Raw genomic sequence first — 25,890 nt, forward strand, 5'->3', positions numbered from 1 at the left:
AGAAAAAAGTTGAGAGCGAGAGATGAGATTTCCCCTCGGGCTATAGATTTTCGCTGTTTGTTTTTTCTCTCGCTTCTCGCTCCACTCGAATGCACGATGTGCCGTCGTCACAATGGAATTTTCGGCAGAGTTTTTATACAGCTTCGTGACACTTGTAACCTCATATTTACGTGGCTGGATAAACGTTCCTGACATAAAAATCAGACGCTGAGCTCCTCCTGGGGGAAGAGCGAGGCTTCTTCGTCGCCGGGTACTTCATACTCGGAAATTTCGCCATTTCGTTCCTCGCTTGCCTCGCGTTGTTACGGTTTTTCGAATTTTAAACAAATGCGAGACTTGGGCGAAGTGCACCAAAAAATGCTGGCAGATGGAAACTTCGTCATGTCGTTGCTGTTTGTTAATCCGCAGAACGCCTATCTTATCATCGTACTCGCCGACATCGAAACTAGATAATCTCGCGCGTGTTTGGTTAACGAAAGAATCGACGCTTCCCGCAATGACCTTAAGTCAAAATACGATGAACGAACACGTCTTACTTTCGAAATATGCCAATCGATCAATGAAGCTTGATACAAAGTGCGCATGTGAGTCGATGGCGCGATAGCAGCGTTGTAAAACCGTTGGAACCAGCACGAGCGCGATGGAGAGTTAAATTCAGCATAAATATCATAAAACTTGACTCACCACCTCGGCAAGGTTGCCGGAGCCTTCCCTCAGGCCATCTCGATCCGTTGATGCGCCTGAAAACAAAAGACGAACGTGAGTATACAAGCGTTAAAAAGCAGCGTCGACGAATCTATCGAGGCTGACAAAATCATTTCCATCTCTATTCGAAACGAAGCTGTTCGTTATAAACGTCGCTGCAGCGACGAACGCTCGCTTCGGGAACCTTTCGAATGGAGAAATTTTCGAAATTCCTCAAACTCGCCTCAGGCCGCAACGACGACGGACGAATACCAAAAATCACTGAGCTTCGGATCAGTGAAAAGATTTGAAGATGATTGTACAGGTCGAAGCGAATCGCCGACAGGAAATCGAGTTCAGGGCGTCGATCGGTCCAAAATTTGGAGTAATTAATTCAAGCTGCGCTCTGGGACGAAACACTACGTTCATATTCCCGGCGGTTTGATCCATTATCAAGAGCAGATGCGGAGCATTAATGCACCCACGCGTCGAGCAATTATCGCTGCGATATAATTATTCGCTGGCCATATTTCGCCCTCCTTTAGAGGCATATCGGATCCCTCAAATTGACTAATTATATCAATACTGCCTTCTTTTGCCTCCGGCGCGACCGCATGTTATTTTCGCATGCTCTTCCATTCGTTGCACGTACTCAAGCGCAATATTATGCCGTCTGATTCGAACTGTTATTGTAATGCAGTTTCAAAACACGAATAATTCGACCTCAAAATTGTTTTTCCAAGCCTCCGGATAAAGCTCTGCCCAAACAGCAATATACGCGAGTGCTAAAAGTATATTAAACTTGCTCATTTTTTAATTTCACTCCATAACCAGAAATCATGAGGCTGAAGTTTCCAACGTTGGAGTCCAACGAAATGATATAAAAAAACTCTCAAATAATTCCAGTAAATCTCCAATCTTGTTCCCTGCCGAATTTCCAATTCGTCATTTTTCAAGCCACATCAATAATTCGTGAAACAAAAAAATAATGAATTATATAAATCTTTTTTTCGTTCATTTCGTTGAACTCCGACGTTGCAAACTTCAGCGTCGTCCAGAAATCATGAATTTCATGCTACGAATAAAAATCAGTGAAATTCCACGTCGTCCAACTAGACGAGTCTTTCTCGTGTGACTCTTTTTTCCACTTTCGTGAAAAAAAATCAATGTTGGCAGACATTAGAGGAATTCGAGTTGAAAGTTGCGTGGATGAGGATCCTTTCGGTTTAAACTGTCAAAGGTTGTGTTCGATATCAAAGCAGAGTAGTAGCGGGCAGGATTCCCCTGTCGAAACGAATCCTCTCATCCGGCCGGATAGCTCGATCGCCGCAGCTGACGTCCTTGGCAAAAGTGACAAACGAGAATTCGTTGCTTTCCGCAACGGGATCTTGATTGCTTAAACCCTTTATACGACACTGGCGGAGCACACTCGCTGAGAAACGTAGAGCCCGAAAACTCTGGGATATTCTGGGTTGTGACTCGCGGAGAGTCTCACACGCACGACGCTGAAGTTTGCAACGTTGGAGTTGAACGAAATGAACGAAAAAAAGATTTATAATTCATTATTTTTTTATTTCACGAATTATTGATGTGGCTTGAAAACTTATACGAATTGGAAATTCGGCAGGGAACAAGATTGGAGATTTACTGGAATTATTTGAGAGTTTTTTTAGATCATTTCGTTGGACTCCAACGTTGCAAACTTCAGCGTCATCTCACACGCTGAATCCAGCAGCACGATCGACGGTCTGAATTTCTATTATATTTCGTTACAAAAATAACGATCCCCATACGAACTAAATACCCAAAGTCCAACTGGATGCAGACGCGCTCGAGAGTCCAATTGAAACGCGGCATCCCACGCAGCGTTGAGAAGCGCGCGAGAGTTACGGCGATGCGTTTCAATGGGAATCGCCTGTTCATCCTGTTCGTCAATTTCGGAGCTTCCATATAAATAATTTTTCGTGCATGCGTGTTCAGTGGTAATGGGGAGTTCGTTAACGTATGCGGTTAATTCGCGGCTGGTATACTTGATGCGGAGCATGTCCCAGCACCTTAATTAGTCACCACTATATGGTTTATTCCGGTGAATCCAGCCGGTGGCCTGTCCGCAGTGAAGCCTCAGCCTGAATGCATAACTAACGACGTGCTATCGAACGCTGAACGGACGTACGTCGACAGGAAATTCTGTAATAAATTCATTGCCTTTTCATAGCTTCTTTCCGACTTTTCTTTCTCAGGCTGCATATTTTCATGGGTTTTCTGCAATCGTAGTGCAGCCTTCGAGTTCATTTCAACTATTCAAAGTCCCCACCGAGTTTGACGACTTTGGAGAAATTAACGGATCATGCGAAATTTACTTCTTGCGGATTCTCAAAGTATTTAGCCACCGATTACAAACAACAGCATAGTATTTTTTCAATTTTCCAATTTTTCATCTCTTCAATTCTAAACAGCTTTATGTGGATAGCAAAAAGTGATGCACGTGCGAGAACTATATTCCGTTTTGTTTTCGAGTGCTATTCATCATGTCAGACTAGCACTTGCTGATAAGTATTGTAAATCACAGATTTTGACCATCAGCATAGTAAACTCTATGATAAACACACGAATATACACACCGAATACGTGCTGCTGACATTTTACCATACATATAGTTTTTTTTTTACGGCGCTGAAGTTTGCAACGTCGGAGTTGAACGAAATGAACGAAAAAAAGATTTATAATTCATTATTTTTTTATTTCACGAATTGTTGATGTGACTTGAAAAATGACGAATTGGAAATTCGGCAGGGAACAAGATTGGAGATTTACTGGAATTATTTGAGAGTTTTTTTAGATCATTTCGTTGGACTCCAATACGTTGGAAACTTCAGCGTCATTTTTTTTTTTTTTACGACGCTGAAGTTTGCAACGTTAGAGTTCACAACGCGAAATGAACGAAAAAAAGATTCGTCAATTATTTATTTCACGAATCATTGGTGTAGGTTGAAAAAGTACAAATTTCAAATTCGACAGGAAACGATGTTGAAGATTTACTGTAATTATTTGAGAGCTTTTTTTTCGATCATTTCGTTGGACTCCAACGTTGCAAACTTCAGTGTCATTTTTTTTCAAGATTGCGCGAGCGTAGTACGTTACAATATAAAAACATTTTTTAAGGAGTTTCGGTACAGGCGATACAATGTTGCCATGCTAAATCATGCTAAAAACATGAAAAATTTCAAAAAGTTCAGAATTTTATAAAATTTGGTGAACACATTATTTAGTGCCAAATTTGACAATACAAATTTTTTAAGATTTTTCTTCTACACAGTTATCGAGTAATTGATCACTAAAGTTGACGTGTATAAGCATAGCGTTTCCATATATATAGGTATACATTCCGGGCATAAGAAATCTGCTTTAATGCGTAATTACTCGATAACTAGGTAGAAGAAAATTTTGAAAAAATTTGTGTTTTCGCGCTTGATGCTGAAGAACATTATCACCAAATTTGATAAATTTCTTAATATTTAGACTTCTGTACCGAAACTCCTTAGTACGCTTGTAGAGAAAAACTCTCTTAAGTCTTTTGAATAAAAGGCATGAGTATTGGTCTTTATTTACTATGGTGGATAGAACAGTTCTTATTACTGCCCTTCGAATTAATGCTGCAATCCAGTTGTATACTAACGACGCTGAAGTTTGCAACGTTGGAGTTGAACGAAATGAAGGAAAAAAATATTTATAATTAATTATTTTTTTATTTCACGAATTATTGATGTCGCTTGAAATATGACGAATTGGAAATTCGGCAGGGAACGAGATTGGAGATTTACTGGAATTATTTGAGAGTTTTTTTAGACCATTTCGTTGGACTCCAACGTTGGAAACTTCAGCGTCATTGTATACTATCCCCGAGATATATTCTTAGTACTTTCCTCTAGAATTTTCGGCCTCGTTTTCTCCGTGCACACTAAACGCGGGAGTCCAATTCGTGTGTGAGGGAAGTTGGAATGAAAAATAGTTACCAAGTCGGGCTCGAACCGCCGGCGGGTTTTCGAGGAGCCTCCGCTCCTGGGCTCATGCTTACGCGCGGGGATGAGCATATTCGGTGGAGCAGCTCTTTAAACATGTGTGTTTATCACCGTCGATCGGGGAGCAAAGCTCTGCTCTACGGGTCATGTAAAATTGTAACCACCACGCGGAGCCTTATAGACTCGAGCTTTGACGGTAGCACCTGCGCTTTATAGCGAACTTGGAATTTTTTTATCCATTTTCTTACAATCTAGTGGGCCCTGAAAGCACAGAAACTCGTATGCAGATGAGTGAGCAGCTGCTTTGGTGCCGGAAGGGAAACGATCGTTCGAAAATTTACCGAGGATTGGGAGCTTTTGCTCCATCGTTGTTCTGCAGCCACCGCGAGTGTTCGGAACTCTCGCTGCTTTCTAAAACTCCCGTCCTCACATTTTCAAGGGAACTCAGCTCAATGAGGAGAAGCGAATCCGTCGAGGGAGCGAATGGAGAAGTTAAGGTACTATTCCGTGGTTCGTAGTAAAATGGCAAAGCACGATATGCTCTCGCCTGTCGTCGAAGGTTATCCAAATTCAGCGCGATTCTCGTCTCGATCAGGCTCGAGCTATAAAAATCTGGAATCCAAGTTTTTCCTGCACCGCGGGGAAATCGCTTGAGCAAATAAGGAGAATCACTCTGTTGGTATTTTGCCGAAGGGAACGGTGCGGTTCTGTTATTCTTGCTGGACATCTGTTGTTGGGGGAAGAACTTGGAACTGCGAAAAGAGTTATTCGCCACGCGATGATTTCAACGCAGACGGAGTTTCGTTCTTCAATTTTTCTTAATCCGTTACTTATTTACTATTTTCCACTTCGCACTCCCCATCACCGCTCCGGCCCTCGGTACGACGCAGCGTGACAACCTCGAGGCAGCACAGGCCTCGAGTCGCCATGAAATTCGTCATCGTGTAATATCGTGAAACGAAAGAGGTTATCGTTCCACGAAAACAGACGATTAACTGCAATGAGTCGACATTCCCTTGGCTCGAAAAACCTACGCTTTGCGCACGTATAAAAAGATGGTCGATCAAAAAGTAATCGAACTCTATCGAAACTTGTTTTCGTGCTCCTTTTTCGATCGCATAAACTGTCCACTGCTTTCAAAACGCCTCTGTAAACCTAGCAGAGCAAAGTCCCAAGAATTAATTTACTATAGACCAAAATAAGTGTTTTTTACGTGGTGCAATTAAAATTTTTGTACCATTTGGCAGCTAGGGGCCTACAAGGTTGCTATTTTCAAAAAATATATTGCTCAGGGGTTGAAACTTGTAATATACGAAAAGCACATAAATAAGGCGCCATTACAATCACGGTTATCGCAAAAATACCCCATGCTCTGCTAGTTTAATGATAAGTTAATTGAATATTTAGATTTTCAATTTTTCAGAAACAAAAATAGCTCAAAAATTTCAAACACGGTACATAATTAGCACTTAAAAACCATTTAATTTTGGTTTATAGTAAATTCATTGTGGGATTTTGCTCTGCTAGGTTTGTTATGACGCTGATATTTCCAACGTTGGAGTCCAACGAAATGATCGAAAAAAAGCTCTCAAATAATTACAGTAAATCTTCAACATCGTTTCCTGTCGAATTTGAAATTTGTACTTTTTCAACCTACACCAATGATTCGTGAAATAAATAATTGACGAATTACAAATCTTTTTTTCGTTCATTTCGCGTTGTGAACTCTAACGTTGCAAACTTCAGCGTCGTAAAAAAAAAAAAAAATGACGCTGAAGTTTCCAACGTATTGGAGTCCAACGAAATGATCTAAAAAAACTCTCCAATAATTCCAGTAATTCTCCTATTTTGTTCCCTGCCAAATTTGCGATTCGTAGTTTTTCAAGCTGCACCAACGGTTCGTGAAATAAACAATTGGTGAATTAAAAACGTTTTTTTCGTTCAACGTTGGAAACTTCAGCGTCGTAGGTTTGTTACATTGAAGTTTGCAACGTTGGAGCTCAACGAAATGATGTAAAAAAAAGCCTCCAGTAATTCCAGTAGTTCTCCAACTTCGTTCCCTCCCGAATTTGCAATTTGTAGTTTTTCAAGCTGCACCGATACTTCGTGAAATGAAAAATGGGTGAATTAAAAATGTTTTTTTTTCGTTCATTTCGTTGGACTCCAACGTTGCAAACTTCAGCGTCGTCGTTATCAAAACTATTATTGTATTGAGAATTTCAAACTTTTTATTTCGTTTGAAATCACCCATCAGGGTTGAATCTAACTTAGCAAAGTGAAAATATTGACCAGTGTGGGACACGTCATACCAGCTAATGAAAAAAGGCTCTGCAATAAGTTGTCAGAGATCGAGGCACAGGTAGGCGTTAAATCCTTAAAACCGTTGCTGCCTGAACACGAATTTTTATAATAAGGAAAACTCCATTAGATAAATGACTCAGGAGTGATTCCAGTGGACCAGAATATAATAGAAAACGTAACAGGAGTAGGTGTAAACGTGAGGAGAAAGAAATATAAGCAACATAAATATCATATGTGGCCTATTCTCGGGCTCTCCTGTTTGTGCAGTCTTTCGCACCCTCCCTTCGTGGTCCCTTGGCACCGGCAACGAGTTCAACAAGAAACTGTAGATATGAACATGCAGCCGGTTCCAGGTTAGCCGGTTTTCACTGGAGACTTGAATTTCAAGCAGAACTTTGAGTCGTGCAGAGAGCCCAAAACCGATTTATGAATTTCCCATCTGACGACTGATTATAATTGATAAGCTTCACAAATATGCGCTGCGTTTGCACAAACCCGCGTGCTCTCTCGTAAGTTCGTTGTCGTCAGAGTGCTTCGATCTGGCAATCGAATAAAAAAGCGAGCCCAATTCCCGGAGTGGGGTGCAAAGCGATCATTTTCCAGATAAATTAAGAAGTTTCGGTACAGAAGTCTAAATATTAAGAAATTTATCAAATTTGGTGATAATGTTCTTCAAAATCAAGTGCGAGAAGACAAATTTTTTCAAAATTTTCTTCTACTTGGTTATCGAGTAATTACGCATTAAAGCAGATTTCTTATGCCCGGAATGTATATCTATAAGGGAGACCGGGGCAAACCGGGATACCTAAGGAAATATTGAACTTTTCAGAAGTTTGGGAAGCTCTGTTTATTTTTTACTCCCGAAAACTAAGAAATTTACTGGAATTCTTTTCAATTTTCAAAAAAAAAAAAAATTCCGCGACAAAAAGGGGTACCTCTTAAAAACTCATGAAATTTTTTTTACCATGATTTCAATTTAATCCACCTTCGGTTCATTTTGCAACTGTAACCGAGTGCGCCTCCGACTTACCGCTGTAAGCGCTGTGAGCGCTCTCAGCGCTTACAACGCTCTAACCAACGTCGAACGCACCCTCTGTAATTCAATTTAAAATTAATGATAATCAAGATTGCCAATGTTTATTTTGTAAAAAATTGTCCCGAGTGGGTACATGATTCATCATGTGCAGGTATGATGATAGATAATGATGGTCCGCAAACATATATCCGCGATTACTGTCGTAGACAGTAATCTGCGAAGCGGTAATCGCAGATATACGAATACTTTTTGTATAACTGTGCAAAAATATTTTCACTTTGGAAGTGATGTAAAGAACGAAAATTTGAAGAAAAAAAACGATTTTTTTTATCAAAATCCAAAAAAAAAACAAGATAGTTTGGAAAAAATATGTTTCGTGTTCTTTTCGAACAAGTATAAAAATTGAAAAAAAAAATAAAAAATAAAGACAAAAAAATTTCTCTCATTTTTCGGGTATCCCGTTTTGCCCCGGTCTCCCCCATATATATGGAAACGCTATGCTCGTAGACGTGAACTTTAGTGATCAATTACTCGATAACTGTGTATAGAAGAAAAATCTTAAAAGATTTGTGTTGTCAAATGTGGCACTAAAGAATATGTTGACAAAATTTAATAAAATTCTGATAATTTAGAAATTTTTTATGTTTTTAGGATGGTTTAGCACGGCAACATTGTATCGCCTGGAGCGAACTCTTAACTTTATAAATGCTGCTAAAAGTAGCAAAAAGTATCGTCGAAACTTTAGTGTTGTTCCCATCGAAGATAGTTCCGTAGCACAACATTGTTGCATTATCAGACTCCGATGAAGCTTCCTCGTGCCAGCATAATCTCTCCGCGTGCACTCATAATTCACCATCCTGCGTGACTTACATCGCGCAAAAATCTTGCGGAATTTGATTCATCATGCGACGAAACTTCTTCGTCTCGGTTTTAACTATAGTTCTATTGCTCCGGAAATAAAAGAGAAAAGAAAAAAGCCGGTTCCGGGACGCGGAAAGTCACGGGACATTCGTACGAGGTTGGGTCAGCAGCGAATTAAGTGATTTCGGTTGATCAAGAGTGCTCTCACAATCGCCGCGTTTAATTTCTCAATCCTTCCGACTTTCTTCCAAAATTGTTGCTGCGGAGTGATGATTTTAGTAGCGATTTTGAGCTCCACTGCACGAGCGCAGTTTTCCCTCTGCACGAGCCCTTCCGAACGGTACAATTTTCAGATACGGCGTGTCGCACACAGCTCACAGTCCCCGTTGAACGAAACGGCATTTGCACGATTCGGAACGGAAAGGCGTCATTATAGTTAGACATTAGAGCCCATTGTATCTATGGGAGCTGTTGCAGGGAACGAGTCTCTCGTGCGGGCCAAACAAAACGAGAAAATGCGAGAGCTCTATCGAGCGAGTATCGGGAACTCAAACTTCCGGTATGCAGTATCGTTAGTACTGCGCGCGCTCTCACACACACCGCATTCTCCGATTATCTTCCATACGAATTCATAGCAACATGGATAATACAGAGTTTAAAAGGATATTTGGTACAGGCTTACAATGTTGCCATGCTAAACCATGCTAAAAACATAAAAAACTTCAAAATGATGAGAATTTAGTTATCGAGTAATTGATCACTGAAGTTCACACGTATAAGCATAGCGTTTCCATCCGGGCATAAGAAATCTGCTTTAATACGCGTAATTACTCGATAACTAAGCATGACACTGAAGTTTCCAACGTTGGAGTCCAACGGAATGGTCTAAAAAAACTCTCAAATAATTCCAGTAAATCTCCAATCTCGTTCCCTGCCGAATTTCCAATTCGTCATATTTCAAGCGACATCAATAATTCGTGAAATAAAAAAATAATTAATTATAAATATTTTTTTCGTTCATTTCGTTCAACTCCAACGTTGCAAACTTCAGCGTCGTAACTAAGCAGAAGAAAATTTTGAAAAATTTATTTAATACAACTATTTATTATGCTAATTAAGAACGATGCTGAAGTTTCCAACGTTGGAGTCCAACGAAATGATCTAAAAAACTGCTCAATAATTCCAGTAATTCTCCAATTTATTTCCAGTCGAATTTGTACTTTGTATTTTTTTAATCTACACAATTATGATTCGTGAAATAAAAAACTGATGGATAAATCATTTTATTTTCATTCATTTCGTTGGACTCCAACGTTGGAAACTTCAGCGTCGTAATTAAGAGAAATATTGACGTGTGTTATTCACAGCTTTTATCATAAACCGTGTGTCAGAAATATAAATACAAAAATCCTGTATTGCCGTTAACGTAGAAACGCATCGGTCTCTTCGTCGATTTTTACATCATTTCGTGGGACTCGAACGCTGCAGGCCTCAACGTCATCATCAATCCGACTCGAATCTCATTCCCTAATTTGATAAACACTTAAAAGTAAACTCAAAAAGCCTCCAATAATTCGAGCAGTTCTCCAATTTCGTTCCCTGCCGAATTCGCAATTCGTAGTTTTTCAAGCTGCACCGATGCTTCGCCAAATAAAAAACGGGTCAATTGCAAAAGTTTTTATCGTTCATTTCGTTGGACTCGAACGTTGCGAACTTCAGTGTCGTCTTGTGCCGAGTGTCTGACCGAGCAGTTGCAGCAGCTCAGTCGTCAAATGTAACGAAAATTATGAAAAACCCGAGAATCGTTTTTTATCAACGATTCGGACCTGGAGCCCAATTACTCGAGCAGAGAAGTTCCTCGGACCAAGATAAGGAGTTCTGTGAACTATAAAATCTCTTGCGCCGGCAGATCGAATGTTTTTTTTCAATATTTCGCGTCCCGAGGCTGCTGCCTCTCTAAATATTTGGTTTCCCAAATTCCTGCAGCAGGCTTCTCAATCACCCCGAAAAAAAATTCTCCCAACGGTGATAAATAACTCGAATAAACACAAATTGCAGGACCGAAGGAAACTCGAATAATTTCCGTGGCGTTGGAAGCTCTCGGTGTGTGCGAGGATGCTCAATGCCGATTTTTCGTGTTCGAAACTGCGCGTGGTAACGCTTCTCAAAGCCTGGTCGTTGGTACTCTTTGGTGGATAACGAAAGCGCGCGAGAGAGAAAAAAGAGAGGGAGAATGTATCGCTATCGCGGTTGCCCCGCGCCGTTGGCACGCATTCCTCGTATCGCGAACGGCAGAGGGCCTTCCAGTGTTTTTAAAAGCGTGGCCGGCGTCGCCGCGCTTGCCCGGCACACGTACGAGCAGCAATCCCTGTGTCGAGTGATCATTCAAATATATACATACAATACGCGAAAGAGGCGTCGGGTCTCCGCAGCATCGCGGGGCCCACGAGACCGAGGGCATCGCGAGCGGAGAGAAAGAGCGAGCGAGACGGAGCGCGCGCGAGGTTTTCAAGGTTACGCGATCCACAGCCGAAGAAGCCACGGGCTCTCGAGGTCGAGCGGCTCGCGGTCGCTACAATCCAGAGTCCAACGTTTCTGCTGCTTCCTCTTCTTCTTCTTCTTCTTCCCAATCTCTCCGCTTCATCACGGAGCTTACTACGAGAGCTCGGGAGAGAAAGAGACTCCGCGAAAATTCCCGCTCGTTTCTTCTTCGACGAATTTTATTGGTAACCGAATGAAATACATTTCGCTTCTCTCTTTTCCTCCTCGTCAAAAGCTCCTTCGGTTTCGTCGCACTTTGGCCCAATTTCTTGGGGAAATATCCACAAGTTTATGGGCTTTGGAAATTTTTTCGTCGCGGTTTTCGATCGCAGTGGATTGGAGAAAAAGGTGCCCCGGCGTCGCTGGCTTTTTCGTGGCGGAGGCACAACGCGAAATTATGTTAGAATTGTGCGAGCATTGGAAAAAATCGAAACACCGGGCATAAAATTCGTCCGGTTGAAATTTATTTATCGAATATTATTTACAAAAGTGTTTGTTCGATTACGCATTTTTGTTTAGTTATTACGATTCCAATTTATCGTTGGACCGCTATTAATGAGCGGTGAATTACGAGCGAAAGTTAACCGCCTGCGATGACACACGAACACGCTTCTGGGAAACAGCGTATTTTTCCTTTCATATTTTCAGAGGACAGCAGGTGTTTTTCACGGCCGCTCGAGCACACACGAATCGTTCACATATTGTGTCGAAATGAGATACTAATGCGAAGGAGCGAGGGGGAAAGTCGCGGAAATGAGCCGGGAACTCGCCCAACGGTGGTGCCGAACAACTATTGACCACGCATGACAATTCGTTCTTTTGTGCCGAGAGCTTCGGAGGATGACCGTTGCCCTTGAATCGTCGAATCGAGTGTTTTAATGCGCATTTTTTCGAGGAGTATTGAAGCATGTTTTCGTAAAGTCATCGGATTACATAATTTAAATTTATTTCCACCACGTTTTAGTGTTTTTTTAATTTCTTCATCGTTCAGGAAAAACGTTCGGAGATTGAATCGTCGAAAAATAAAATCTTGGACGTTTGTCTCCGAAGTTGTTGGAACGTGCTAAAGCAAGAGGAGCATTTTATTGCAGTGGAAGGATGGTTTATCGAGCGTGAAATATCAAGTGCGAATACCTTTTGTTTGTAAAACCTGCGAAATTTTGAGAATCCTTGAGTCTCCCGCGTAATCCAGATTTCTCGAATGACAACTTATCCTTCGAAAGAGGATACCGCCCTTTCACTGTCACACATACAAAACTTAATCCACTTTAACGCTACGTTGCTGCTTAAATTATTTCACAATAACGAATCACAAAGCACACCGGTACACACGAACTTTCGACATTTTCGAACGAATATGGCGGACTTTTTGAGCACTCGGGCAAACTATTTGTACTATTTTCGAGCGAACGTGAGTTCCAGAGCGTCACACGATTCTTTTTTACACTTGCTTCGTTTCCAAATCGGAGTTAATTTGGTTTTCGACACTAGTTCACCGGCGTTTGAGTGCACGACGTTTCTAGATGACAGCTCGTCGATTACGCTACTTTCCCGAGAGTTAAATACCACACGCGCACAAAAAACAGGTTGACGAATTTTTCGACGATCGATTACGAGAAGGAACGTGAACGCAACAAACTTATCGATTTATTTGTGATTATTCGACAAATATCTATCTTGTACCGTACCGGGGTAAAAAAAACAATATGGCGCCTGAAAAACAACGCGGAAGAACAAAAAATGACACTGTGAACTTTGAATGCGCGTGTGTGAAGATATTTGGAAAGAATAAAATTGCACGCTTACTGCCAACACAAAAAACACACTGGAAACACTGTGCTATAAAAATTGCATGGAAGAGGCTAAAACTTGTGAATTTTACGAGCACTCGAAACACTTTCGCGATCGCGCTTTGCGCACTTAAAAGATTTAAAAAATGGAGTTTTGTATGTATCTAAAACGTTGTATTGGCAAATTTTTTGTACGCATCGTCTGTCGAGACGAAAGTTTTGAGCGTGGCTCGAGAAATGTGTATTTGTATGTATATGTTCGGTTTACAAGGTACAGGTACGTTCACGAGCAACGGGCGGACGGTGAATGCAAGAAGTTATTTGTGTGGCCCCAAGCACGAGAAGGAAAGAACGCGGTTGGCAAGAGTGGGGCGAGAGAGGGGGCCCAGTGGAGAAATAGAGACAGAGAGAGATTCGAATGCGCGTTGTACGTAGCTCGCACAAGCGAAAACCCGGAGGGATCGTTTTATTTCATTTCTTCGTTAATATTTCGGCGGTAAAGGGCGCTTACACATATTTGCTTAAATGAGACACTGAATTCACAACGGACACACACACGGAACTCGAGTACTTTGCATATAAGTTGCACAAAATGTCTGCCAGCGGCCGTTACCGCCCGTGGCTCACTTGGCTGCGGCACACAGCGGCCTCTCTCACTCGTAAGGCTCTGAGGTAAGTCAAACGAACCTCTCTTCCCCTCCTCTACCTTCCCCACCTCTTGCCACGAGTAAGAATCGTCGTGCCTGTACGGTAAAAACAAGATTAAAGTCTCGCCGTGCCGCTCGAGCACGATGTGTACTGCCTTCACCAATCGCGAACTCAGTTACCGCGGTAACGACGAATCATCCTCACGAATTTCCGTTCATTTATTCTCCTTGTATTTTAACCTGGCGAACTGAGATACAGTGCGTCCGTACACTGTATGGAAACCAGGTGGAGGTAAGCAGCGAAATAAAGGCGCCATTGCCTGGCGGTTGGCACGTTACCTGCGAGACTATACCTCAACCATTCGAGACGCTTCGTCGTTATACGTCCAAGTGGGGGAACGTTGACCAGTGGGGGGATTCCAAAGGGAGAAAGAGACGGACGTATCGTGTGTGCGAAGGAGCAAACGGGCGTTACAGCGTTCTTGGCGCCCGGCAGAAGGGAAAAACATTGTGTTAATTATCGAAAAAAAAGAGCGTTCCGAATCTTTCTTCCTTTCGTATGAAGACTTAAAAAAAAAAACTTAATCATTAGATTTGAATACTGAATTGTAAACAACTGTGATTCGATGTTCCGATAAGAGTCCGATATTTCGTCGAAAATCACGTGTGGAAACAAAAATTCAACAAAAAAGTGCATTCACGATAATCGATTTTTTGAAAAAATTCGGAATTCCTCAGTTTAAAAATTCTTTCGAAAGATTCTTTTGTGAAACACGTTTTACACGTTTATCGACAAACCCGAAAAAGACTACCGACATAACCATGCTGCTCGAGTACCCCGCGTTTGGGATTATTTCGCTTCGGAATTTTAACTGGATATTCACACGTCGAAAGTTCGGAAAGTCAACAATCGATTTATCTCGGTTTCCTTTGAATCCAATTAGATTTATCCACCGAAGAAACGAATCATTTATCACGCTGTTGCGAGCGCAATTTTACGGTGAGATCGTGGTAAAGCGAGTGAGGTTTCGAAAAGTTCGTGTAAATCTTCGAGGGCGATGACAAGAATTTTCAATCGCGGAGCAAAAGGTGCTACGCGGCTGCGGAAAAAGCTGTTATTTGAATCACTCGATTTTCTCGACTCGCATCAGAATATCCTTGACTCTGAGACTGCGTACGGGTAGCGCATTGTTTATGTATTATTTCTCCGGCAACGTGAAATTTTCTCGATCATCACAACGCGCGGGGGCGCTCGTCTGAAGGCTTCCCCCGCGGTCATCGAATCGAGGTGGGTGTCCCGTGCCTCGACAGCGAGATAGGAAGAGGAAAAATAAGAAAGAAGGAGAGAGCAAAACCAGAAATAAAAGAAAGAATGAGAATGCTCTCGGTCTCCTTTCGCTTCGCGGCGTTGTTGACTCCACCGCTCTCACTCTTTCCCTCGCGAGATTGCGGAAGGAAACGGAAGATCGTAAAGAATATCAGATAAAAGAAAGGAGAACAAGAGAGAGGCGCGGAAAGAATTCGAGTTATAGGTGCGGTTCCGTATTTAATTTCACGATATGTTGATGCCTCGCGATCGATATGATAAAATATTCGTTCCAAGTGTATCTCGTGCGTGTAACCGAAAACGAGTTCAACACAACATTGGACTCGTTTCTTTGTGTGTTATGATTAGATTTCTCTCTGCATCCAAGACTTTCGCCAATCAGCGAGTCTCCAAACGGCGTGCGTCATTTCAGATGTTTTGATAAGCCCGAGGATTTTGGTGTGCGCTCGTTCACCCGAGTTTTTTCTCCACATATTTTCCTGACGACGCTCGCACTTATAAATTATTTATTGTAAACAAATACGCGTAATTAGAGTTGGAAAAAGTTAGTTTCACAAAAATCCGATGCCCCCGAGCTCGGAAGCGTTGAAATTGAAAAAAATGAGCATTTAACACGACTAAAGCCACAATTTCATATTTTCAGAACGAAGAACTGTCGCGAAAGTGGGAATCTCTGAGAAACATCGGGATCGATGAAGCGACTCTCGCCGCGGCTAACGAAATCGATCGAAGAAGAAAATGCAATTCGATCGTTCGCTCGAGGGACTAATTGCGAAAATCAACACTCGGATCCAGGCGACTTCGGAGGGTATACGAGAGGTAAATTGATTCGAAAAATCGACGTATGAAAACAGTGTAAGTGGAATAACGAGAAATTTTTTGCCAGGAGTTCGCAGGGCAAGCGAATGACTCGCGTTGAAACGAAAATATAAAAAACAGGAGAAACAGAAAATGACACGAATAAATATTCTCCGTGTCTCCACTCTCCACACGAGACGCGTCCAGCATTGTACGAATACACACAAACGTACACACGCGGACCTTTCTATTTTCAACGCCCCCACGTACTTTTTCTCAGCTTTCCGGCCTCTCGTACAACTCGAAATGTTAATAAAAAGGAAACTAAAAAGAAATGAGTGAATGAACAAACACACTGGATATGCGGAGTGTGCTTTGAAATATAGCGAGTGTGTGTACAGCCTCGTGTGAAGAATTTTCCTTCTCCCTCTCTCTCTCTCTCTCTCTCTTTGGCTTCCAGATTCCCATTCAGGTGAGAGACTCGTAAACTTCTCACTCTGCTCGTGGCTGCTGTGTGTGTTCTACATATACAGAGTGTCCCGAAACTGCATCCAAATTTATTGAGTAAATAAAGATTCGATGACTTTGACAAGCGACTTGGTACTAACTAGCTTTCTCTCCAATGGACGACTCGAAAGATGAGTCATTTGGGGGCGTTCGATTCGAGGTTGGCTGACACTGAATTTACGAGGAATTTACCTCCGTTGATTAATCAGAACGTCTCTTCGTCGGTGAGTTACTTTTAAATTTTCGTACATTAATCCAGTCTTTTTATTCCACTTCTCGGTCTGGGACTTTGGTTACTGGAAATTTCATTCCATTTCCGATCCCGAATGCTTGATGAGAAGATCAAAATTTGTTCGTTCGATCGAGTCCATTTCGTTGGAAGATCGTTTGCTCGATCCAACCATTTTTTCGTTTAAAATTTCACAACCAAATCTTTAAAAACCAATTTTTTTGTTCGAACAATCGATATAATTTCACTGCTCACGCATACTTTTTTTTAGATGCTTCGAATATTCATTCGAATCCCCATCATCGAACCGACTGCCACAAACCTTCGTTGTTTCGACTGGAATAACTCGTTCCACCATTCTAAAATGATTTTGTCTCATTTCAGAAATATGTTGTCGCTCGTACGGACCATCTGTTTGAGGAAAGCGACGAATAGCTCGCCCCACCGGAATCGATGAATCCGAACTGATGAAATGTGACAGCGGTACCGAGCTCTAACAATTCGTTCCTGTTTTCAAGATCGATTCAAAGGGAGGCTGCTTTCTGGTGGGTTGTGAGCGAAATCCAGTTGCAGCATCACACGGACGCGTTGTCAAAAATAAATCAAAACAGTTTTTCACTGTTTCTGATTCTCCTGTAAATTGTTTTTTTTTCACGACGCTGAAGTTTGCTACGTTAGAGTTCACAACTTTATTTCACGAATCATCGGTGTAGGTTGAAAAACCACAAATTTCAAATTCGACAGGAAACGATGTTGAAGATTTACTGGAATTATTTGAGAGCTGCTTTTTTTTAGATCATTTCGTTGGACTCCAACGTTGCAAACTTCAGTGTCATTTTTTTTTTCAATGAATTTAAACCTCTGTTATTATCAACTCGAACTTTCGTGCGTACTCCAAGTTCGGTTTGTTCCTCAGGAAGGCCTCGTTCGCAGATATTCGTCGACTGCGTAATTCCGTTGGCAGGATCTCCCCATCGATTGAACGATCATCGCTAGCTGCTCCGTGCGAGTTTTGGAGCAGCCTATACGGCACCGTAATCTACACGGGAAGGCGAGAGAAAGAGCGAGAGGGCGAGATAAAAATGTTCATCTCTCACCGACAGGCATCTCGCATCGCTGCTTCTCCGCGTGTATTAACATTCCACCGAGTTCTCCCGTATCCTCATCTAGTCAATCGAGTAGAATACCGGGATCGTAACGACGAAGTTGCTCGATGTTACCTATAATTTGTGTTAGTCAGACTCGTATTCGTACCTCGAGGTTTCATCCCTTTGACACATTTAGCCAGCATTACGGGTTCGCGGCTGTAACGAGTCGATTTTTTGAAAAATAGTTACCGTTAACGTCGTCATCCGAGAGAGAGAGAGAGACCGATTGAGATTTATCCTCAATAAAAAGAGTCAATCAAATATTGTGAGAGATCAATTTTTTTCAAATATCACAACGTGGCTAAACATTTTCTCTCGATGCATCGACGTGATGAATGTTTGAATGAAAATCACTTGATTAGTTGAATTTGATTCCCTTTGTTTGACGTTTCAATTGTCGGATGTTAAATAATTCAATTAAAATTCAAGCCCGAGGCATTCGGAGTGCGCTCGGAGTCGGGAACGTGTTTGCTTTGTTCTTGAAATAACAAACGTGTCTTTGAATTGTATCTGCGAATAGTGTTAGTTGCCGGACAGCCGCAGCCGACATCCCGTGTACGAGAAAACCTGTAGAAGCGCGAAACTCGTTGCTTTATCGCGCCGCGCAAGATTGTTCTCGCGCCTGTCATCCGCAGACGGGAGACGAGGGATTCCGCGTGCCTGGAGCTTCCAGAGATTCGTTCGTGAATCACCGACGATGGATGTAACGACCTTAGCAAAAACGATACGATAGAAATCGCCGAAGGAGGACGCCTAAAAGAGCGATGTTTTTAGGACCCATCGTGATCCATGCTAATTCAATGCCGGTCGATTCTAATGTCGATCTTTCAAAAATCCCAATAACGATTCAAGCTGAGTGAGCCCAAACTCCTGAAGCCAGTGGGCAATGTGAAATTGAATTTGAACCGATCGAATGGTGCGAAAAATACTCGGTCAACGAAACTGTACAATTTCACTATGTTTTTCAATCCAGCCTTGAATTCTCTTTCTTTTCCAGTGTTCGTCATCATTCCAGCCCGTGGAGCATCCCAGAGTTTCCAAATATCGCGAGCGATATTAGACGAGAGTTACAAAAAGACGACGAGTGATTTATTCAAGGGGTGTAAACGATGGAGACGAGAATGCGGAGGGGAAAGCGAAACCACGAAATCTCTGGTGAGACGTGAAAACGTTGAGCGTCCGGTTTGCTGGGAACGTCCTGAAAGCCAGTCTAAGAGGTCGCCACTGATGTTCGTAAGGAGCGGAGGTTTCGCTCCATCCAAAGAAAGCTCCGAAACAAATGACTTCTCCTTTCCGTATACACGATCCGAGTGTCATTTAAAACGTACTCAGAAAATAGTGCGAGGCGCACTAAACAGTGCAGGGAGAAATGAAAAGGACGAAAACTCGAAAATCCACTCTCTCCTGAGTTTTCCCCATAAAAAATATCCTCGAGGACAAAGCGAGCTTAGAAAGACGAATAACGATCGTTTACGGATTACCTTTATCCCACAAAGAATTTCCTACTTTTGCTCAACTCCATTGTTCCACTGAATAAAAGATTCTGCTGCTTCCGGACCACTCTAATTCACCGATTATTCCTGACACAGAGAAAAACAACCGTCATCATTCAACGCTCAAACCGATTGAATCCCAAATTCAACTGAAGGCTCCGAACTCGTCAGGCGAATATTGCCAAAGTCAGTAAATTTGTCAAAGTCCGGTGAACCGATGACGAAGCTCTCAAAATCCTTTGTCCCCGACGATATCAACGAGCCCAAATAGCGCTCGGATTTCGTGTCTCGTAAGAAGACAACCAACGATGCAGAAAAATCATCACCATTTTTAAAATTCCAGCGTCTCCGTAAGTTCGAAAACAGAGATAATCAAACGCAGTTTTCACGCTTTCAGCGTTTGGAATAAGTTTTTCACACTGAAGAGTGCTCCTGCTCCGACGATATAAACTTTGTGCAGTTTTCGCCTGTTTAGCGAACGCCTCGGAAACCTCTCACGCGTCTAATGTGCTTTTAAGCTATTTACGGATATTGCGCTACTGGGGGGAAGGAGAGAGTAGCTTCTGATGTGCAACGTGATAATAAAATTTACACGGTGGCAGGGTGTGCTGCTCGCATTTACGGGGGAGTAGGCGTCGAGCTATTCTCTTGACATCACGTAGCACACGTCTTCTGGTCCCGTCTTGTTGCCAGTGAATAGCACACAATATGGAAATACACACACGTCAGAGCGTGAGCGCGCGCTCACACATTGATTCATTTACGTACTCGATCCTCCATGAAAACGTATAACCCAGAGAGCTTCGAGGCGGGTCGCTCTCGAGAAACACAAAACTCAATTGTATCCGAAGTACAAAGTGAGTAACGGGTCAAAAGAGCGAAACACCTCGTCCTCGGTGCATCGGACAGTGGAAAATCGAAAATGTAAATCGTATTTTGGAAAATTTATATATAGAAATTTATCGAATTCATGATGAAGAAATAACGGAGATCTTTGTGGAGTTTCGTTCGATAAAACGGTGAGGGGAGTCGACATTTTTTTGGGAAACTCAAGTCTCGAGTGAAGGTACAAAGTATGGAATTTTATTCCATACTATTCCATATTTAAATAGATTTGAAATCTTGATCGAGTTTTCAGGGGGAGTGACGTTGGGTGAAAATCAAATGAGTGCGGAAGGGGAATGAATTTTTCATTTGATTTTATTCATTTAAATTGACGTGCTCAGTGGAAAATATTCGACTCTAGCGGAGATGAATTTTTTGGTAGATTTTTTAATTGAACATGTGCAACGGGAATTGTAACGAATTCGTAAAATGACCAAATCAATGCTTAAGGAGCTTAAGGAGTTTTTAGGAATTTACAATAAAATTTTCAAATGGAAAAATCTTTTTTTCAGCGAGTTCTCGTGGTGAAAAATTGAAATTTACCAAAATTACAGAGTTTTGAAAAGAAATGTTAAATTTCGAATAACTTTGTACAGCCGTGTACAAAATAAAGTTGAAAAAAAAATCGAAACGATCGCAAGTCTTAGAGATTCAAATGCAGCAAATTCGAAATATGTGTAGTTTTGAGAAAAAAAGGGTTAAAGATGGCTGCTCAGCAACTGTTTTTTAGAAGGCTGTAACTCAAAAACTATTCGAGACATTAATTTGAAATTTTTCTTCAAAATTTCACTCTCAGCGGGTCCCTCAAATCCGACTGATTTATAGGTCGTTCCGACCGGATTTGTCCAGCCGCGGTAGTTTCGATTGATTCATTAAAAATGATTCGCTCCCAATCTTCGTGTGTTCGCGGGCTATTTTTCCTTTCTTTTTGCCCTGAAAATCACTTATTTTTTATCCCCCACTGGTGAGAACTCCGTCGCCATGGATTCAAATGTTTTCGATTACTTTTGAACGACGACTCGTGACGTCGAGAGAAACCGCGTGGGTTGATTGAAAATCTAATGCAATTTGACGAATCGCGCGTTGACTTAATTATGTGAAAATACAGAATCGATGACAGAGACACCTCGGGAAATGAGTATCGAGCTCAGCTTTGAACAGACATTTTTTCTATCGAATGAAAAGAAAAAGGAAAAGGCATCGTCGCTCTAATATGCAATTTAACTCGAAGGAGGCTAATCTAAAATCGATTACAACCGATACGCGTCGAATGTACGACGGCAGTAATGTAAAGAGAGAAAAATAATGATTTTCTGTGGGATTACCTACGGTGGAATTGATTCTCTCGTGTATCAATCCGGAAATGGGAAAAGATGCGATGAATTACGTGTGTGCTCGCGGCTTTTAGGCACTTTTTTTTTTAGCTTATCCCATTTTTCATTGCGGATGTTCTTCTCCATTCATTCGTCTACTCCACGCCGGCCCTCTCCCTCGCTTTCCTTTTATGCTTTTTTTACTTCATTCGAGAGATACGAATCCCGAGCATTTCCTAATTATCGGCAAACTCTCCCGTGTCCGTCTCAATTATTCTGAACGACGAGCCAATAATCCCATTCCTTCTCGACGGTTGTGCAAGCTCCCAACTACGATTTCGTACATCGCCTTTTTTTTTTTTTTTTTTTTTTTTTTTTTACTATTCTTTCCAACCATATTCACATTTGCTCGTTCGATCTTAAGGTATTTTCGCATGAGCGTATTTTTCGGTGGCGCAAATTGGGGCACTCGAAATTTCGAGTGATTTCTAATCTCCGAGAGGCTTCTGCCATTTTTACAACTTTAATCGTTTTCTCTTTTATCTTTTTTAATCGTCGTTATGGATTTCTTACATTTTTTTCTATCTGTGAGACAATTTGTATCAGAAATTTAGAATTATTTAGTATATGAATTATTGAATAGAAAAATGTGGCGATGATGCGGAATCTCCGTAAGCTGCTCCCGTATTAATTTTACGATTGTTCAACTTTTCATTCCTTATTAAATGTTCGATAACCGGAATTGAAATTTCACCAATCTATTCGCATGCACTTTTACTTTACGGTAATTTAAGGTAGCTCATGCACGGAACGATTTTCTTAAGAAAATCTTGAAATTTAGACAGAGTTTAAATGGGTAGTCGATTGACACGCATACCAAATTTGAAAAGGTTTGTCTCATTGGTTATCGAGATAAAAGTGTTCAAATATGAAGAAAAATACGCAGGGCCATAGCGGGTAAAAAATTGTTTATCTTTTCACATAATGAACGAAGTTTATGAAAAAGTATACAATAACAATGAAGTGTACATAACGAAGGTTTGGGAAAAAATTCGAGACGATTTTCTTACTAATAATAAAGATATATTGGGTTAAAGATTAAACGAAACTGGTAATGAGCACTCGTATAACCTCAATTTGCTTATTTCAGCATTTTGTTTCTCCTTGGCTCGGGCCATTCCTGTCACGATGCCATGCTAAACCATGCTAAAAATAAAAAGAATTTCATAAAATTTGGTAAATGTATTCTTTCAAAATATACAAGACATTATAAATTTTTTTAGATTTTTCTACCACTAGCTCTCGAGTTATTGAACACCAAAGTTCACGCGTATAAGCATAGAGTTTACATATATACAGTTATACATCTCGTGCATAAGAACTTGGATTAAACGCTCAAAAAAAATTTGAAAAAAATTGTATTTGTATAACGTAATAATAAATAACGTTATCACCAAATTTTATAAAATTCTGCTTATTTTGATTTCGTGATCCACCCTCCTTAATACTTTTTTCATTATCCATTTCCCTTTGCGCTGCTCCCTAATGAGATTTTTTACATAAAAACTGTAATATTTTCGTCAGGGACGAATGAAATTTGGGGTCCAGTCAGTGATCGATGGATCCCCGATTAATTTCTTGTAATTCATTCGTCAATAGATAAGTTGAAAAATGTATTTACAATTTCGAATTAATTAAAAGTGATCGTATCTTTAATTTGAGAGGAAAAATCGATCAATTTTAAAGACCCTTAAAATAGGATCCTTCGGGCATGATCTACCGTAAAAATCAGTTATTTGTAGAATATTCGGGTTCGTGAAAAAAGAAATACCTCAAGATCGACCAATTTGAAATTTCGTGATGAATTCGCGAGCTTTTGTTTCCCCCCGAATCTATCGATCCTCGCAGAGCGTATAGCGATAAGAGTGACGAAGGTACGCATCGCGATTAGATCGAAATGCCGAATGCCTTCGCGTCTCCAATCGTCGAGGCGAGGATCAGATTGAAGAAAAAAAATATAATTAATCGATTCAACGCGAAATTCAAGAAAGCATTTTTTCATTTTATTTTCAACAAAAAAACCAAATTCGATTGACGCTCGTCCATATAAAAACTATGTTCAAAGGCGAGAACGAAACTCTGTTCAATTGCGACTTCCGATCACGTGATTTTTTTGACGAGCAACGCATGTGAAAAGAATCTTCCGCGCCATCGTTCCGAGAACTTCAATCGCATCGATGAACGACAAATATTTTTAGAGCTCGTGACAAAACGACGCCGCATCTCGAACTCGATTCCTCCAGCCCCACGACGAAACGAAACAGTTTTTTATTCCGAACCCCAGAAATTCCACATTTATAAGAAACATGGCGCTCTGTGCAGACACAATTTTATTAGCGCAGTTTTCGATGCAAAACAAAAGTTATCTCACGCAGCCTATTACGAATGATAATCGCGAATATTGCTCGCTCTTTCGTAAGTTTTGTCAGGTGCAAATTCTGTGTTTCTTGCGGAGAATATGATTCTACGATTCCGCGCACACTTTCTCCCATTTGTACACGAAATACATGAATTTTTCTTCCAAACTTTACATTCCTCGACTCGGAATCCCTTCGGTTTGTACGAATAAGTTGGGAATTTTTGTATAGAAGTGGTTACCCGAGTATTTCCAGGCCTCCCATTCGCCCATTTTTTCTGTTGCTTCGATCGCTGAGATTTGCAAGTTTTTTCGCAGCCTGAATTCGAGCCCTGAATATCGGAGCAGACGGAGGCACTCAGACTCGGTGCAAAGTGAACTTTTCGGTGAAAAATTGGGAAAATATTCGACCGAAATAATTCCCGTTCCATTCCCACTTATTTATAGGATCGAAAAACGCATTAGAGACTCGTGCGAATAGAAGGGATCACAGCGGGGTCGAAGGACGCACAGAGTCGGGGTGAATTGCTTTGTGCCGTACGTACCTGTACGAACGAAGATTTGGGACTGCGGCGTGCGGAGGGGCGACAATGGAAACGCAGCCCCGAGCCGTGACCGACATTTTTAACAGCGTACGATTTCAGGTAAGAGGTCCCTCGCTCGGTGAGCGTTTATTCACTTTTTCCACGCTCTGAATCCAAGCCGAGAATTCGGATATTGTACACGGACAAAAGCTCGGTGGACTCATCGTTAGTGAGCGTAATTACAGGGGCTGATGTGATTGTTTGAGTGGGGAATTTCGGCTGGAATGTCGGGGGCTCCTACCTTTGTTAAATGTACGATGAATTTTGGGGAGCTTGTATGTATGTGCGCTGAGTGAAATTTGTCAGCGGAGACGAAGCTCAAGCTGCTCTAAATGAAGTTTCATCAAAGTTGATTTAACGACAATTTGAAATTCGTTATTCATTATTGCTTCACCGAAAATGAAATTCCGCTGATAGGACCGCAATCTCGTTGCGCGGGGCTAAATTATTTCGGTTAATTCGTCCAGCGAAATCTTTTGGTATTTCAGCACGTGTGTGCGCGATGTAAACGCGAGAATGAGATTTATTCGGAATCGATCGTGTCGCGCGAGAACCTCATTTTCCAGAATCCTTTTAAAATCATCCACATTTAAGGGCACACTCGAAGCCTCTTCGAGACTCGGAATACTCGACTCGCTCAAATACCTCGGTGGAGGATGTCTCGTTGACTCGTGGGCGGAATTCCTCGCGGCTCTGCTCGAGCACACACTCGTCGTGTCCGCAGCCACGCCAGTTTTTATATGTGCGTAACGTTTTCGTATCGCGCCCACTGTTTTGCATAAAACCCGTTGTATATAATTTTATATAGCGCGAAAGGCCCTCGGGACAATGCTGGAGTCTGGAGACTGTACGGCGGGACGGGAGTTTCGAGCGCTCAGACTTTTCTACATCTCGTCGTATGATTAATGGGAAGCGTGCATTATACACAAAGTATCCAAGTTGTCCCGTTACGTGTCCTACACTTTTCCGTACAAGCCGACTAGATAGACGACAAAACTTTTTGATGCTGTGACTCTTAAAATTCATTGATACAATAGCTCTGGTGCTGTTGGAAGACTCAACGTCAAATTTATCTCTGAAACCCGAATTTGGAGGTCTGATACGATTCTGAATAATTTGCAGCGCGTTATTTCGCACTCGGAGCACGTCTCACGAAATTTCTGCTATTACAGTAGGGAGAATTGGGGTAATTTCGATGGGCTGAGGGAAATTTATTGATGTCAAGTCACACGATGGAGTAACAAAAATAAATTTTCTATGTATTTTACTCTTTGACATCTTGTTTACCATTTTCGAGGTAAATTTTAATTG

General features: G+C 41.4%; 1 protein-coding gene and 1 long non-coding RNA gene across 2 annotated transcripts in view; one reads left to right on the forward strand and one right to left on the reverse strand.

Moving 5' to 3' along the window:
• The window catches only part of ASPP (Ankyrin-repeat, SH3-domain, and Proline-rich-region containing Protein), a 117,098-nt gene extending 103,220 nt beyond the window's left edge, over positions 1-13,878 (reverse strand). Inside the window, exons 1-3 of the mRNA XM_043428027.1 lie at positions 13,249-13,878; positions 12,577-13,155; positions 685-740 (exon numbers count right to left, since the gene is read on the reverse strand). The gene's annotated coding sequence lies outside the window, so the exon portion shown is untranslated. The remainder of the gene's footprint in view (positions 1-684; positions 741-12,576; positions 13,156-13,248) is intronic.
• A 1,975-nt stretch (positions 13,879-15,853) lies between these two features.
• LOC122415767 (uncharacterized) lies at positions 15,854-20,782 on the forward strand. Its single transcript, XR_006261975.1, has 5 exons — positions 15,854-16,025; positions 16,093-16,735; positions 17,125-17,285; positions 17,657-18,804; positions 18,886-20,782. It is a non-coding gene; the product is annotated as an uncharacterized lncRNA (long non-coding RNA).
• The last annotated feature ends 5,108 nt before the right edge of the window (positions 20,783-25,890 follow it).

This window comes from Venturia canescens, chromosome 9 (assembly GCF_019457755.1).
Source record: "Venturia canescens isolate UGA chromosome 9, ASM1945775v1, whole genome shotgun sequence".
Lineage (NCBI taxonomy): Eukaryota > Metazoa > Arthropoda > Insecta > Hymenoptera > Ichneumonidae > Venturia > Venturia canescens.